We start from the raw sequence: 15,088 nt of genomic DNA, 5'->3' as shown, positions 1-15,088 counted from the left end.
ATACAAAATACAATATACTAAATACTAAATAAGAAAAACAGCAAGGTCTGAGCCTGAGGCTGTGTGATAAAGTGCAAAAATAAAATTTAAATAAAATTTAAAAATTAAATAAAATTAAAAATAAAATTAAAAATAAAATTAAAGATAAAATTAAAAATAAAATTTAAATTTAAAAAAAAAAAAATCAAAAATAAAATTAAAAATTCACACATAAAAAAATAATTCAAATGTAAAATTACAGTTAAGATAAGTGATGAATGCGATGGAGCCACATACAGGCACATGCAGTTTTTGGGACAAAATAACTTGTGAAATTAAAAAAAAGAGAGAAAGGAAGGAAGGACGGAGAAAAGAAAGAAGGAAGGAAGGACAGAGGAAAGAAGGAAGGAAGGAAGGTAGGAGGGAGGGAGGAAAGAAGGACAGAGGAAAGAAGGAGGGAAGGAAGAAGGGAAGGAAGGGAGGAAAGGAAAGAAGGAAGGGAGGAAGGAAAGGAAGGAAGGAAGGACGGAAGGAAAGAAGGAACAGTCAAAGAAGATGGGGTCAAGTTGACCCGGGAGGACGACACGAAGGTTAATATCTGCATTGATCTCATTTGTTGTAGTTCTGTTTTATCAGACTGCAAATCTTGTAAAGCTGCAACCAACTTTTATTTTCTTTAATAATCCACTGATTGTTTAATGTAGGAAACATCAGAAAACTGTGACACATGTAGATCAATTTATATATTTTCTGGAAGCACGAGTGAACATATTGAAGATTGTCCTCTAAGAAAAACAAACAGCAGGTCGTAATATCAGTCGCCCAAAATAAACATATAGTTAGTTTGAGTGACAAATGCCGTCTATTCATAGTAACTGTGACCCTGAGCAGTCGTGCAGTTTACTTAACCCCGGGGTTATTACTGTAGCCATGACGACGAAGATGGTCTAACAAAGTTATAATTTTAACCCAAACCATCATCTTTACATAAACCCACCCAGACCGTAACCACAGCCATGGCCGGATGGACCTGTGCCTGAGGGCCCATTGAGCAGAAAGGGGCCCTCAACAACAAGTTCCACAGAAATTCAATCATAGACTGTATATAAGAAATGGACGTAACATCCGTGACGTCACCCATTGGTTTGTGGACTGCTGATCAGAGGCCAATAGTATCGGATATGAGCAGCGCCATCTTGAAAATGTCAGATGCATGCTGGGAAAAATAAAAACAGGGATACTACTTATATGGGCATCAGGAGGAGCATGGGGCGCCCTCCTGAACCTGTGAACCAATCAACCTGTCAATCACGACGTAGCCACGCCCTAATGCATACCCTGCTTTATCGTCACATATAAAATCAGGGAGGCCAAAATGTCCCAAATGAACATCATACTGCATTGAAGAAGGCTTTAATCTAGCGATTGAGACCATAAACACATTTTGAAAACGTTTACTGAGGTTAGAAATCAAGTGAGAAGTTGGTGAATTCTCCATTGACTTGTATAGAGACAGAAGTCCTTTTGACACCAAAACAGTCGCCCCTTGGTGGCCTTTTGATAGAATGCAGTTTTACCTTACTTCCGCGTTGGCTTCATTGCAGAGGACCGGAACTCCCCGCTTGGTATTTATAGTGAAGCAGACCGTCAAGTACACTTCTACGTGGTGATTGACAGGTTGATTGGTTCACAGGTTCAGGAGGGCGCCTCATGCTCCTCCTGATGCCCATATAAGTAGAATCCCTGTTTTTATTTTTCCCAGCATGCACCGGAAATTTTCAAGATGGCGCTGCTCAGATCCGATACTATTGGCCTCCGAGCAGCAGTCCACAAACCAATGGGTGACGTCACAGATTTCCATTTCTTATACACAGTCTATGATTGGATCATTATATAGAATAACTGTAAATATGTTTTAAGCTTCATTAAGGATTAATCACCAATTTATTAATGATTGATGAGGTACACATGAATGTATAGAGACTAATTATGGGGGGATACTTTGACATGCCTGAATATGAACAGTATGTAAGGGTTAACAGTGATGATGTCATCCTGCTGATAGAGGCACCAGTCACATGATCAGACCACGTATATTCAGAGGACTGGTTTCATTCGTCCAACAGTCACAAAAACACAAAGATGTTGAGTTTACTATCGTTAAAAAAAATGACTATAGGTGCCAATTAGTTTGCTGTCAATTGACTAATCAACTTATCAGCCCGTCTCGTACAGAGGAGGTCAATAACAAACATTTGCCTTGTGGAGGAGGTTAGTGTTATCCTCTTGAGAGCAGGAATGAAGACCTTTTATGCCAATGTTTTTTAGTTGCTGGCTGTGTGTGGAGTCTTTATCACTCTGTTGGTATGTTAACTAGAGCAGCACAACAACCGGAAACACTCGTCTGTCCTTCTCCGTCATCCTTCCGCCATCTCCTCCTCCTCATCATCATGATCTTCACTTCCTCCTCCTGCTGCTGCCCTCCAGAGACTGAGGCTAATAGACTGTTTACATTCACTGTATAAAATCTCCACTCTGACCATTTTAACATTTTTCTGACATTACAACACTCTGACTAACCAGTATTATGACTCTGTGTGTTTACTTAAAGGATAATAATTATTCTGCTTTATTATAACTTTGGTTCTAATTTAATTGTCCTTTAATATGCAGTTAGCTTCTGTTAAGTCACTTTATTGTCAATAACTACAGAAGATATTAACTAAACTACAGATTAGATGAAGGTTAGCACGAAGGCACATAACTAAGCACATTAACTCAAGTACTGTACAGTACTCCGATATTTCAGCAAACATCAAAGATTAGAGGAAAAAGTACAAAAACTGTATATAAAGTATCGTAAACTAGCTAACTGTATATAAAGTAGTGTAAACTAGCTCCACCACCAGCAGCTACAACAGTAACATGCTGCTCTAACACTGATGCTTCACTATTAATAATCTAATGATGTCATAATAATAATATATCAGTCAGAGGACCAAACCACTACTTTTACTGTAATACTGCATACTACATCACTCATAATACTGCAGTACTTTTACTGTAATACTACATACTACATCACTCATAATACTGCAGTACTTTTACTGTAATACTGCATACTACATCGCTCATAATACTGCAGTACTTTTACTGTAATACTGCATACTACATCACTCATAATACTGCAGTACTTTTACTGTAATACTGCATACTACATCGCTCATAATACACCTGAAGTTGAGTCAGTTTGAGGAAGAGCTGCTCAGTAATGTAAATGTTCTTCTCTCCTATATTTACCAACCAGAGGATGAAAGAGAAAGCTGCTCCACACCCAGCAACACACACATACACACAGGTTTGGCTTTCTATAGTTGTGAGGACCTTTACCGCAACCACAACTACCACAACTACATTCCTAACTCCTAAAGTCTGAACCCTCAACCAGACCTCATGTCTTCACTTTGTCAACATTTTCTCACTTTTAAGATCTAAAACATCACATTAGTCCTCACAAAGATAGATAAACATGTACACAGACATACACTCAGAGTTGGGGAGGTATGGACGAATCCCTTCTTCTTTCAGCTAATTTAAGGGTTTGGCTTTTATGGTAAAGAAGCTTTAATCACTAAATCACTTTCAACCTTTTCTAGACGTTTTGACCTCAGTTTTGGGACGGTTTTTTCTCTTCCCATCTCTCACTCCACTCGCTTTTATCGGCATGAACTTCAACAATCAGCAAAATCTACTTCCCATTTAAACATATTTTGTAATATTTATCATTTATGTTTTATTAGAATATGAATCCATATGTATTGATTAACACCTACATATGCATCAATGTAATGCTGTTGTGGTAGAGCTAATTTTAAGTGATTCTAGGATTGTCCACCTAGTTTTTACTTGAGGAAAACGGTTAAAAAGGTAAATCCAGAGCAGGCGGCAATGTTTATTCAGTGAAAGGCGAAAGGGTTCAGATTTAATAGTCGTTCAAGTTTGTGGTGCTGTTGATGTTGTAATTGGTGATTATTGTGTTGGTGATTCTGTCTGCAATTCAAATGGACGTCATTTACTGTGTGTGTGTGTGTGTGTGTGTGTGTGTGTGTGTGTGTGTGTGTGTGTGTTCTGTGGCATCAAAGCCAGAGACAGGAAGTAATGTTGATGTTCAGATAAGCAGCGTTCAGCAACACAAACTCTTTTTCTTTAATTCTCCGTCAGTCCAGCAGCAGTCTGGTCCGTCTGTGTGTTTGTGTGTGTGTGTGTGTGTGTGTGTGTGTGTGTGTGTGTGTGTGTGTGTGTGTGTGTGTGTGTGTGTGTGTGTGTGTGTGTGTGTGTGTGTGTGTGTGTGTGTGTGTGTGTGAGACCATGTTGGAAAGTAGAATATTCAAATGAATATAGAGGAAGACCAAGAAAAAGCTGAAATTAATCACTGTAGTACAGTTTGAGGTACTTGTACTTTACTGCAGTACAGTTTGAGGTACTTGTACTTTACTGTAGTATTTCCATGTGATGCTACTTTCTACATTTCAGAGGGAAATATTGTACTTTCTACTCCACTACATTTATTTGGCAGCTTTAGTTAGACAGCTCATAATACTTGGAGTATAATGGAGTATTTTTACATTGCTGTATTGGTACTGGTTTTTTTAAGGATTGGACTGGTCTTCTTATATCTGAGTATCTGAGTCTTACTGTTGTTGTCATGTAGTCGTGTAGCTGTGGGTGTTGGAGTTATGTGCCGCTCTGTTTAAAACAGCAGCCGCCTGATAAGTAGAGCTGCAGGATCCTTAAAATCAGCAGAGAGGAGTTAATCAGAAACATTTAACCTTCACCTCCCACTGAGCTCAGAGTGTGAATGGACTCACTCTGTCTCTCTGAATGGAGCTGCACAACAATCACTGTCTGTTTTCAGGCTTTCTTTCTGCATTTTTTACATTTCGCCCTCCCTCCAATGATAATTCAGACTGTTTTGAGAGCAGTTCCGCGTAACCTTTCACACTCATTCATTCAGTTCAGGTCCAAACAACAAGCAAAAAACAACAGACTTCAGGATTAAAATGTTTACTTTAACAAATACAATCACTCATTCATTCTCTAAGAGTAATGTCTGCTGTCAGTTGCATCATTATTATTACTGTAAAGCGTCATTAGGTGTCTCTATTGATCCTGTTGGTGGTTCTAGTGCTCATTTGGGGGTCTGTATTGTGTTGGTCTTTTAGTAGGTTCTAGGTTTCCTGTCGGAGGCTCCACTGAGCAAGAAAATCCTGTCTAATGGTCCTTTAGAAGGTTCTAGAGACAGTTTAGGTCAAATGCAAGTCTTGAACATTTTATGTATGTTCTGGTGAGCGGTCCTTGTTGCAGGGTTCTAGTGATTCTGTAGGAAGTTCTAGGGATCATTGAGGAGGTCTTATAGTATTGGGTTTAGGTGTCTCTGGTGAGATGTCTTCTAGGATGGTCTAGGGTTCCTTTAGTTGGTTCTACGGGTCATTGATGAGGTCTTTTGTTAAGTGGTCCTGAAGGATGATGATTCTAGTTCTCCTTTAGAAGATTCTTTGAGGCCCTTTAAGATGTTCAGGGGGTCATTAAGGAGATCTTAGAGTTTTCTGGTGGCTTTGATAAAAGGTCTGGTGAGCGGTTTTAGAGATCCCTTAAGTGTCTCTATTGATCCTGTTGGTGGTTCTAGTGCTCATTTGGGGTTCTGTATTGTGTTGGTCTTTAAGCAGGTTTTAGATTCCTGTCGGAAGCTCCACTGAGCAAGTGTGTCTAGGGCACCAACATAATCAGGGCCAGCCCCAAGAGGTTATAACAGGCATGCAGGACGTTCTATGCGAACTTGTTTGTTGTGGTTGGTCTCAATAACCCCGCCTCTTGCCCCCTAACATAACCAGTTCTTTCTTCTAGTCCAGCAAAGAACTGGTGCCACTCTGGAACCAGTTATTCTGGCCGGGAGCCAGTTCTTTGTCTGTCGAAACAGGAAAACCGGTTCCAAATGGTTCTAATGGTCCTGTAAAAGGTTCTAGAGACAGTTTAGGTCAAATGCACCTTAGAGTCTTTCTAGTAGTCATTGAGGAGGTCTTGAACATGTTCTGGTTGTTCTGGTGAGCGGTCCTTGTTGCAGGGTTCTAGTGATTCTGTAGGAGGTTCTAGGGATCATTGAGGAGGTCTTACAGTTTTTGGTTTAGGTTTCTTCTAGGATGGTCTAGGGTTCCTTTAGTTCAGGCATGTCCAAACTATTCCATGAAGGGCCGTGTGCCTGCAGGGTTTTGCTCCAACCAATCAAAAGCACAAGATTCGACCAATCAGCTGTCTGAAGACTGAGGTCAGTTGATTAACCCTCCTGTTGTCCTCGAGGAATAAGGAAGGAGAGGAGGGAGGGAGGAAAGAAAGAAGGAAGGGAGGAAGGTAGGGGAGAGGAAAGAAAGAGAGAAGGAGAGGGGGAGGAAGGGAAGAAGGAAAGGAAGGAAGGAAGGAAGGAAGGAGGGAAGGAAAGAAGGAGGGAGGGAAGAAGGAAGGAAAGAAGGAGGGAAGAAAGGGGGATGGAGGGAGGAAAGAAGGAACAGTCAGAACAGACGGGGTCAATTTGACCCGGGAGGACGACACGAAGGTTAAATGAGTCTAAAGGCTGCTGAGCTCCTGCAGCCACATTATGAACCTTTGTGGAATAGTTTGTACATTCCTGCTGAGTATACATACACATACATACATTATAAACATAAACATGCCGACACTCTTTAGTAGACTAACTATTTAACAAACACCTCAAACATGACCTGACATCTCTTGTTTCTTATTAGCCAACATATCAACTGACTTCCTGTTTCCTCAGTTTTTCAACTTGACATCAGTTTTTTTATTAAGTGATGTAACAGCAGACACACACAGAGTCATTATCCGGTGTTAAACATTAAGCAGCATCCACCAGCTTATCAGTGTGTGAAGGTCAGAACATCTGAACATTATTGATGAGAAACTCTTCCTGAATAGTTCAGTGTTGAGGTGTTTAACTCACTTATTAACCTGAACTGCTCTGTTATAACTAGACTGTGATGCAACAGTTGTCATTTCAATAGAGTCAAAGTTTCATCACAGCGCATTCAAGTGGACATTAGAAGAACTGTGGATGGAAGAAAGGAAGAAGGAAGGAAAAGAGGGAAGGAAGGAAGGGATGAAGAAGAAAGGAAGGGAGGGAGGAAGGAACGATGGAAGAAAGGAAGAAGGAAGGAAAAGAGGGAAGGAAGGAAGGAAGGAAGGAAGGGAGGAAGAAGGAAGGAAAAGAGGGAGAAAGGAAGGAAAAGAGGGATGAAGGAAAAGAGGGAGGAAGAAGGAAGGAAAGAAGGAGGGAGGGAGGGAGGGAGGAAGGAATGACAGAAGGAAGGGAGGGAAGGAAAGAAGGAAGGAGGGAGGGAGGGAAGAAGAACAGAAGGAAGGAAGGGAGGAAAGAAGGAACAGTCAAAACAGACGGGGTGAATTTGACCCAGAGGACGACACGAAGGATAAATTAAAGTTGCTGATTCATAAAACAAAACATCAGAGCTTAATGTAAGAGCCTAATCAGACAGCCAGGAGGGTAATTCAACCACATGATACAATCCTTTAAAACAGAGTCAGTATTCATTCAGAGACACACAGACAACAGCTTCATTCATCACCAAACACAGACCGACTTCATTCATCACCAAACACAGACCGACTTCACTACTGTTTTCATGTCTCATCAAACTGCTGACAGACTAAAGTCTATCCATCTTCTCCTTAAAACAGAACAAAGATTAGATATCACACACACACACATACACACACCTACACACACACACACACACACACACACACACACACACACACACACACACACACACACACACACACACACACACACACACACACACACACACACACACACACATACTGTAGCATGTAAACACATAACATGGTAAATGTTACATGATGTATTTTAACATGTGAACTGTTGTTAGCATGTTGACAAACTGCTGTATAGCCTACATTTATTAACAGTTATTAACAACAATATTAAAGTAATAAATAACATAAAATAGATTCATAACCCAAAAGATATTAAACATACATTACAGCAGCTACTGTAACATGCTAACCTTCTGACTATACTCATGATGCCATGTTAACAAGCTATAAACAATGTTAATATGTCTGCATGCTATGATGATGTATGCTACATGTTAGCCAGCATGCAGTAATATAACGTTATGCATTAGTTTTACTGGTAGACACATTGAGAGCAGTATAATCCAACTGTTAAACATTAAAGATATAAAGGAAGAGACAGACAGTCTGTGTGTAAACAGACATGATGAGAGAGTCTCTGATAGTGACGGACTGACTCATCGCTCTGCTTCACATAGTTCAACGATGACTCCGCTCTGAGATAAAGTCTCTGCTTCTCTGCTCTGTGTGATTTCTGTTTGTTCACTTCATTACATAAGAAGAGAAAATTCATTACTGAGGACAAGTGAGGAGTCTGCAGAATAAAAGTACCAATACAGCAATAAGTAAAAATACTACTTAAAAAACATATACATGTATATATTATGAGTGATGTAGTATGCAGTATTACAGTAAAAGTACTGCAGTATTATGAGCGATGTAGTATGCAGTATTACAGTAAAAGTACTGCAGTATTATGAGCGATGTAGTATGCAGTATTACAGTAAAAGTACTGCAGTATTATGAGCGATGTAGTATGCAGGCAGTATTACAGTAAAAGTACTGCAGTATTATGAGCGATGTAGTATGCAGTATTACAGTAAAAGTACTGCAGTATTATGAGCGATGTAGTATGCAGTATTACAGTAAAGTACTGCAGTATTATAGTGATGTAGTATGCAGTATTACAGTAAAAGTACTGCAGTATTATGAGCGATGTAGTATGCAGTAATACAGTAAAAGTACTGCAGTATTATGAGCGATGTAGTATGCAGTATTACAGTAAAAGTACTGCAGTATTATGAGCGATGTAGTATGCAGTATTACAGTAAAGTACTGCAGTATTATAGTGATGTAGTATGCAGTATTACAGTAAAAGTACTGGCAGTATTATGAGCGATGTAGTATGCAGTATTACAGTAAAGTACTGCAGTATTATAGTGATGTAGTATGCAGTATTACAGTAAAAGTACTGCAGTATTATGAGCGATGTAGTATGCAGTATTACAGTAAAGTTACTGCAGTATTATAGTGATGTAGTATGTAGTATTACAGTAAAAGTACTGCAGTATTATAGTGATGTAGTATGCAGTATTACAGTAAAAGTACTGCAGTATTATGAGTGATGTAGTATGCAGTATTACAGTAATAGTACTGCAGTATTATGAGTGATGTAGTATGCAGTATTACAGTAAAAGTACTGCAGTATTATAGTGATGTAGTATGCAGTATTACAGTAAAAGTACTGCAGTATTATAGTGATGTAGTATGCAGTATACAGTAAAAGTACTGCAGTATTATAGTGATGTAGTATGCAGTATTACAGTAAAAGTACTGCAGTATTATAGTGATGTAGTATGCAGTATTACAGTAAAAGTACTGCAGTATTATAGTGATGTAGTATGCAGTATTACAGTAAAAGTACTGCAGTATTATAGTAATGTAGTATGCAGTATTTGTGTCTCCAGTGCTCGCTAAGCTGATCTGGGACCTGCAGTCCCTTCCTGTCGGTTCTGGACTCAGAGAACCTGAGCTACATCGCTCAGGCTCAGAAGAAATCCATCTCAGGAGCTTCTGTCCAAGCTGCAGACACAAGATACTCCTGGTAAGATTATTACTGTCAGTGGTTAACCCTGTTGTCCTCGGTCAAGGAAGGAAGGGAGGAAGGAAAGGAGGAAGAGGAAGGAAAGAGGGAGGAAGGAAGGGAGGAGGAAGAAGGAAGGAAAGGAGGGAGGGAGGATGGAAGGAAGGAGGAAGGAAGAATGAAGGAAAGGAGGGGGGAAGGAAGGAAGGAAGGGGAGGGAGGAAGAAGGAAGGGAAAGGAGGGAGGGAGGACGGAAGGAAGGGAGGAAGGAAAAGAAAGAAGGAAAGGAAGGAGGAAGGAATGAAGAAGGAGGAAAGGAGGGAGGAAGGAAGGAGGATGGAAGGGAGGAAAGAAGGAAGGAAAGGAGGAAGGAAGGGAGGAAGAAGGAAGGAAAGGAGGGAGGAAGGAAGGTAGGAGGGGAGGGAGAAGGAAGGAAAGGAGGGAGTTAGGGAGAAAGGAAAAGAGGAAGGGAGGAAGGAAGGAAATCAAGGACAGAGGAAAGAAGGAAGGGAGGAAGGTAGGGGGGAGGAAAGATAGAGAGAAGGAGGGAGGGAGGAAGGAAAGGAAAGAAGGAGGGAAGGAAGGAAAGAAGGAACACACACAACAGTGTACATGTCGAGCTCATCTGCAGCACTGACACATGTTTGTATCTCCTGTGTTTGTTAGCAGTGGAAGATGCTGAGTACATGCTGATGAGCTGCCTGTCATCGTCTCCTAGCAACGAGCTGACGGACATACCTACAGGTACACAGCACAGTCCGACAGCCGCCAGCAGTCTGCAGGTTTCTGCTCCAATCACAGTGATGAAATGTGATGTTTGTTTTCAGGTGTTCGAACCTCTGAGCTGATCTCTAAACACGACTCATCAGTCTGGCTGAGGAACGGAGGTGAGTCTACACACACTGACATCACAATCTACACACACTGAACACACACTGAACACACAATCTACACACACTGAACTCACAATCTACACACACTGAACACACACTGAACACACAATCTACACACACTGAACTCACAATCTACACACACTGAACACACACTGAACACACACTGAACACACAATCTACACACACTGAACACACACTGAACTCACACTGAACTCACACTGAACACACACTGAACTCACAATCTACACACACTGAACACACAATCTACACACACTGAACACACACTGAACACACACTGAACTCACAATCTACACACACTGAACTCACACTGAACACACACTGAACTCACAATCTACACACACTGAACACACAATCTACACACACTGAACACACACGAACACACACTGAACTCACAATCTACACACACTGAACTCACACTGAACACACACTGAACACACAATCTACACACACTGAACACACACTGAACTCACAATCTACACACACTGAACACACACTGAACACACACTGAACTCACAATCAACACACATACTAAGAAGTGTTGTGTGTATCAAAGCCTGATTTATCTTATTTATTAAAGACACATCAGTGAGTATTTTAACCCTAACCCTAACCCACTGCTTCCTTTATTTTAACCTGGTGTCTGTTTTGACTGTTCCTTCTTTCCTCCCTCCCTTCCTTCCTTCTCTCTTTCTTTCCTTCCCCTCTCTGTTTCTTTCCTTCCTTCTTTCCTTCCTTCCCTCCTTCTTTCCTTTCTTCTCCCTTCCTCTTTTTTCTTTCTCCCCTCCCTACCTCCTACCTTCCTTCTTCCTCCCTTCCTTCCTTCCTTCCCTCCTTTCCTTCCTTCCTTCCTTCCTTCCTTCCTTCCTTCCTTCCTTCCTTCCTTCCTTCCTTCCTTTCCTTCCTTCCCTCCTTTCCTTCCTTCCTTCCTTCCTTCCTTCCTCCCTCCTTTCCTTCCTTCCCTCCTTCTTCCTCCCTTCCTTCCTTCCCTCCTTTCCTTCCTTCCTTCCTTCTCCTCCCTTCCTTCCTTGACTCGAGGACATAGAAGACTTCAGATCATCTTACAGTAAAGCGTTGTTGTCTCCTTCACTTCACTTCTCACCTCCTCAAACTTCTTCTTGAGGTCAAAGGAAAGAAAAAGGAAAGAAAAAGGAAAGACTTTTTTTGGATGGTTTGGATCCAGCAGCAGCAACAGAGAGTGAAACCGGAGGAGGCAGGTCTATGATGTGGGTCCATAATGACAGACCAAGTCCTCCTGAGGTTTGGGAGGAGACGGCAGTGTGTGTGTGTGTGTGTGTGTGTGTGTGTGTGTGTGTGTGTGTGTGTGTGTGTGTGTGAGGGAGTGACAGGATGTACAGTGTTTACATATGAGGCCATCTCCTCTATGTCTGCCGTCCTATTGGCTGAGAGCTCTGCAGAGGCAGGAAGTGGTCACTGATGGCGGCCGATTAGCATCTGGTCTACGTGATAGATGGACAGAACATGGACACACACACACACACACACACACACACACACACACACACACACACACACACACATTTGTTCATATGCAACTAATTAACAAACCTGTTTTACATTTGCTGGAAACATTTAGTTCCAGTTCAGTTCAGTAATGTGTCGTTTAGTGTCGGCTAAAGTGAGAGCGTGCAGTCGCTAGCTGTAATGATTCCTCCTGTTCATACTGACCAGTTGATCTGAAGCTAATACGAAGCTTCAGTCGTCTGAATGAGTCAAATCTTCATCTTCTATGTTTCATCTTCAGTGTTTTTAGTAGCAAAGTCTTTGTGTTACTATGGTTACACCACAGCTCAACAGGGAAACACTAAGAGGAATCTGATGCTAAACAGACTGTAAATGTGTCAGATATCACTTGATATGATTAACTCACACTGATGAAGCTCAATAGAAGCTGATCAGATACTTTATAATGACTGACTAACCCTTTAAAACCACCTGAGGTTAAATTTAAGCTTCTTGTCGTCCTCCCCGGGTCAAATTCTTTCCTTCCTTCCTTCCTTCCTTCCTTCCTTCCTTCCTTCCGTCTGTCCTTCTTCCCTCCCTCCTTCTCTCTTTCTTTCCTTCCTCTCTCTTTCCTCCCTTCCTTCTTCCCTCCCTCCTTTTCTCTTTCTTTCCTTACTCTCTCTTTCCTCCCTTCCTTCTTTCCTTCCTCCATCCCCCTTTATTCCCTCCTTCTTTCCTTCCTTTCTTCCTCCCTTCCTCCCTCCCTCCCTCCTTGTCTCTTTCTTTCCTCATCCTTCCTTCTTTCCTTCTTTCCTTCCTCCCTTCCTCCCTTCCTCCCTTCCTCTTCTCCTTTATCCCTCCCTCCCTCCTTCATTCCTTCCTTCCTCCCTCCTTGTCTCTTTCTTTCCTCCCTCCTACCTTCCCTCCTTCCTTCTTTCCTCCGTCCTTCATTCCTACCTTTCCTTCCTCCCTTCCTTCTTTTCTTTCCTCCCTCCTATCTTCCCCCCTCCCTCCTTTCCGTCCTTCTTCCTTCCTACCTTCCTTCCTTCCTCTCTCCTTTCCTTCCTCCCTCCTTTTCCTTCCTTCCTCCCTCCCTTCCTTCCTCCTTCTTCCTCCCTTCATTCCTTGACTCGAGGACAACAGGAGGGTTAAATATTCTCCCTTGAAAAAAATATCAGAGACTAAAAAAGAGGGAAACATTTTGCAGGTTTTGTATGAATCGTGCAGCTCAGCCGGTCCTGTTCTTACCTCACTAAGAAAGTTTTATTAATCATGATCAAAATGTTTTGTGTGATGTCAGATCCAGCAGGGCCCAGAGGTGCCCCCCCTCCCACCAGGAGGCCTAGGGAGTGAGGATGATGAAGATACCTATGAGGAAGCAGAACCTTACCTACCCAGCACCACCACAACTAATGCAGGTATCTACACACACACACACACACACACACACACACACACACACACACACACACACACACACACACACACACTCACACACACACACACACACACACCTACAAACACACACACACACACACACACACACACACAAACACACGCACCTACACAAACACACAGACACACACACACACACACTTATCTCTACAAACACACACACACACACACACTTACACACACACACATATATGTAAACACACACACACACACACACAAACACACGCACACAAACACACAAACACACACACACACACACACACATCTACAAACACATACACACACACACGTACAAACACACACACACACATCTACAAACACATGCACACACACACACACAGACACACGCACACACACACCTACACACACACACACACACACAAACATCTACACACACACACGCACACACACACACTCACACACACACACACACACACACACACACACACGCGCACACACACACACACACACCACACACACACACACACACACACACACACACACACACACACCTAACCCTAACCCAAACTTAGAACTACACTCACACACACACACACACACACACACACACACACACACACACACACACACACACACACACACACACACACACACACACACACACACACACACACACACACACACACAGTAAGTATGTCCTTCTCGCTGCAGATAAGACGGACTCAGACAGCAGTCACTATGAGTCGTACGGAGAGGAAGACGATGACGAGGATCCGGTGAAGGACCGAGCCCACTACCTCCAGTGGAGCGCCTCCCAGCCCTGCCTGAGGCCCACGCCAGAGTCCCCGCCTCTGTGGATACCTGTGGAAGAGGAAGTGGCTCGGACAGTGGACCAAACAGCTGTTCATCATCAGGAACGACGTGTTGCTGGTGAGAAAATGAAGGTGGGAAGGGAGGGAGGAAGGAAGGATGTAAGGGGAGGAAGAAGGAACCAAAGGAGGGAGGAAAGAAGGAAAGGAAGGGAGGATGGAAGAAGGAAGGAAGGTGGGAGGAAAGGAAGGAGAAAAGAAGGAGGGAAGGGAGGGAGGAAGGAAGGATGGAAGGAAGGAGGGAGGAAGGAATGGAGGAAAAAAGGAATGATGGAAGGGAGGATGGAAGGGAGGGAGGAAGGAAGGAAGGATGGAACGGAGGAAGAAGGAAGGAAAGGAGGGAGGAAAGAAGGAAAGGAAGGGAGGATGGAAGAAGGAAGGAAAGGAAAGAGGGAAGGACGGAGAAAAGAAGGAAGGTAGGAGGGAGGGAGGGAGGGAGGAAGGAAGGAAAGAAGGAAAGAAGGACAGAGGGAAGACACAACATTTACACTTTGCGGATGTCTTTAGAGTGACTTTACATCTCTTTGAGGCTGTTTGTGACACCTCTAAGCTGGAAAGTGACTTCCTGTCTTCTGTGTGTGTGTGTGTGTGTGTGTGTGTGTGTGTGTGTGTGTGTGTGTGTGTGTGTGTGTGTGTGTGTGTGTGTGTGTGTGTGTGTGTGTGTCAGTGTTATAAATGTGCTC

The 15,088-nt window shown here is 42.4% G+C and overlaps 1 long non-coding RNA gene across 1 annotated transcript; it reads left to right on the top strand.

The window, feature by feature from the left end:
* Positions 1–9,627: 9,627 nt before the first annotated feature.
* Positions 9,628–10,651, top strand: LOC133977106 (uncharacterized). The gene is made up of 3 exons (XR_009924907.1): positions 9,628–9,766; positions 10,412–10,489; positions 10,573–10,651. It is a non-coding gene; the product is annotated as an uncharacterized LOC133977106 (long non-coding RNA).
* Positions 10,652–15,088: the final 4,437 nt, after the last annotated feature.

Source organism: Scomber scombrus, unplaced genomic scaffold (assembly GCF_963691925.1).
Source record: "Scomber scombrus unplaced genomic scaffold, fScoSco1.1 SCAFFOLD_483, whole genome shotgun sequence".
Taxonomy (NCBI): Eukaryota; Metazoa; Chordata; class Actinopteri; order Scombriformes; family Scombridae; genus Scomber; species Scomber scombrus.
Note: the sequence above shows the minus strand (reverse complement) of the source record. Positions and strands in the feature narration are given on the sequence as shown.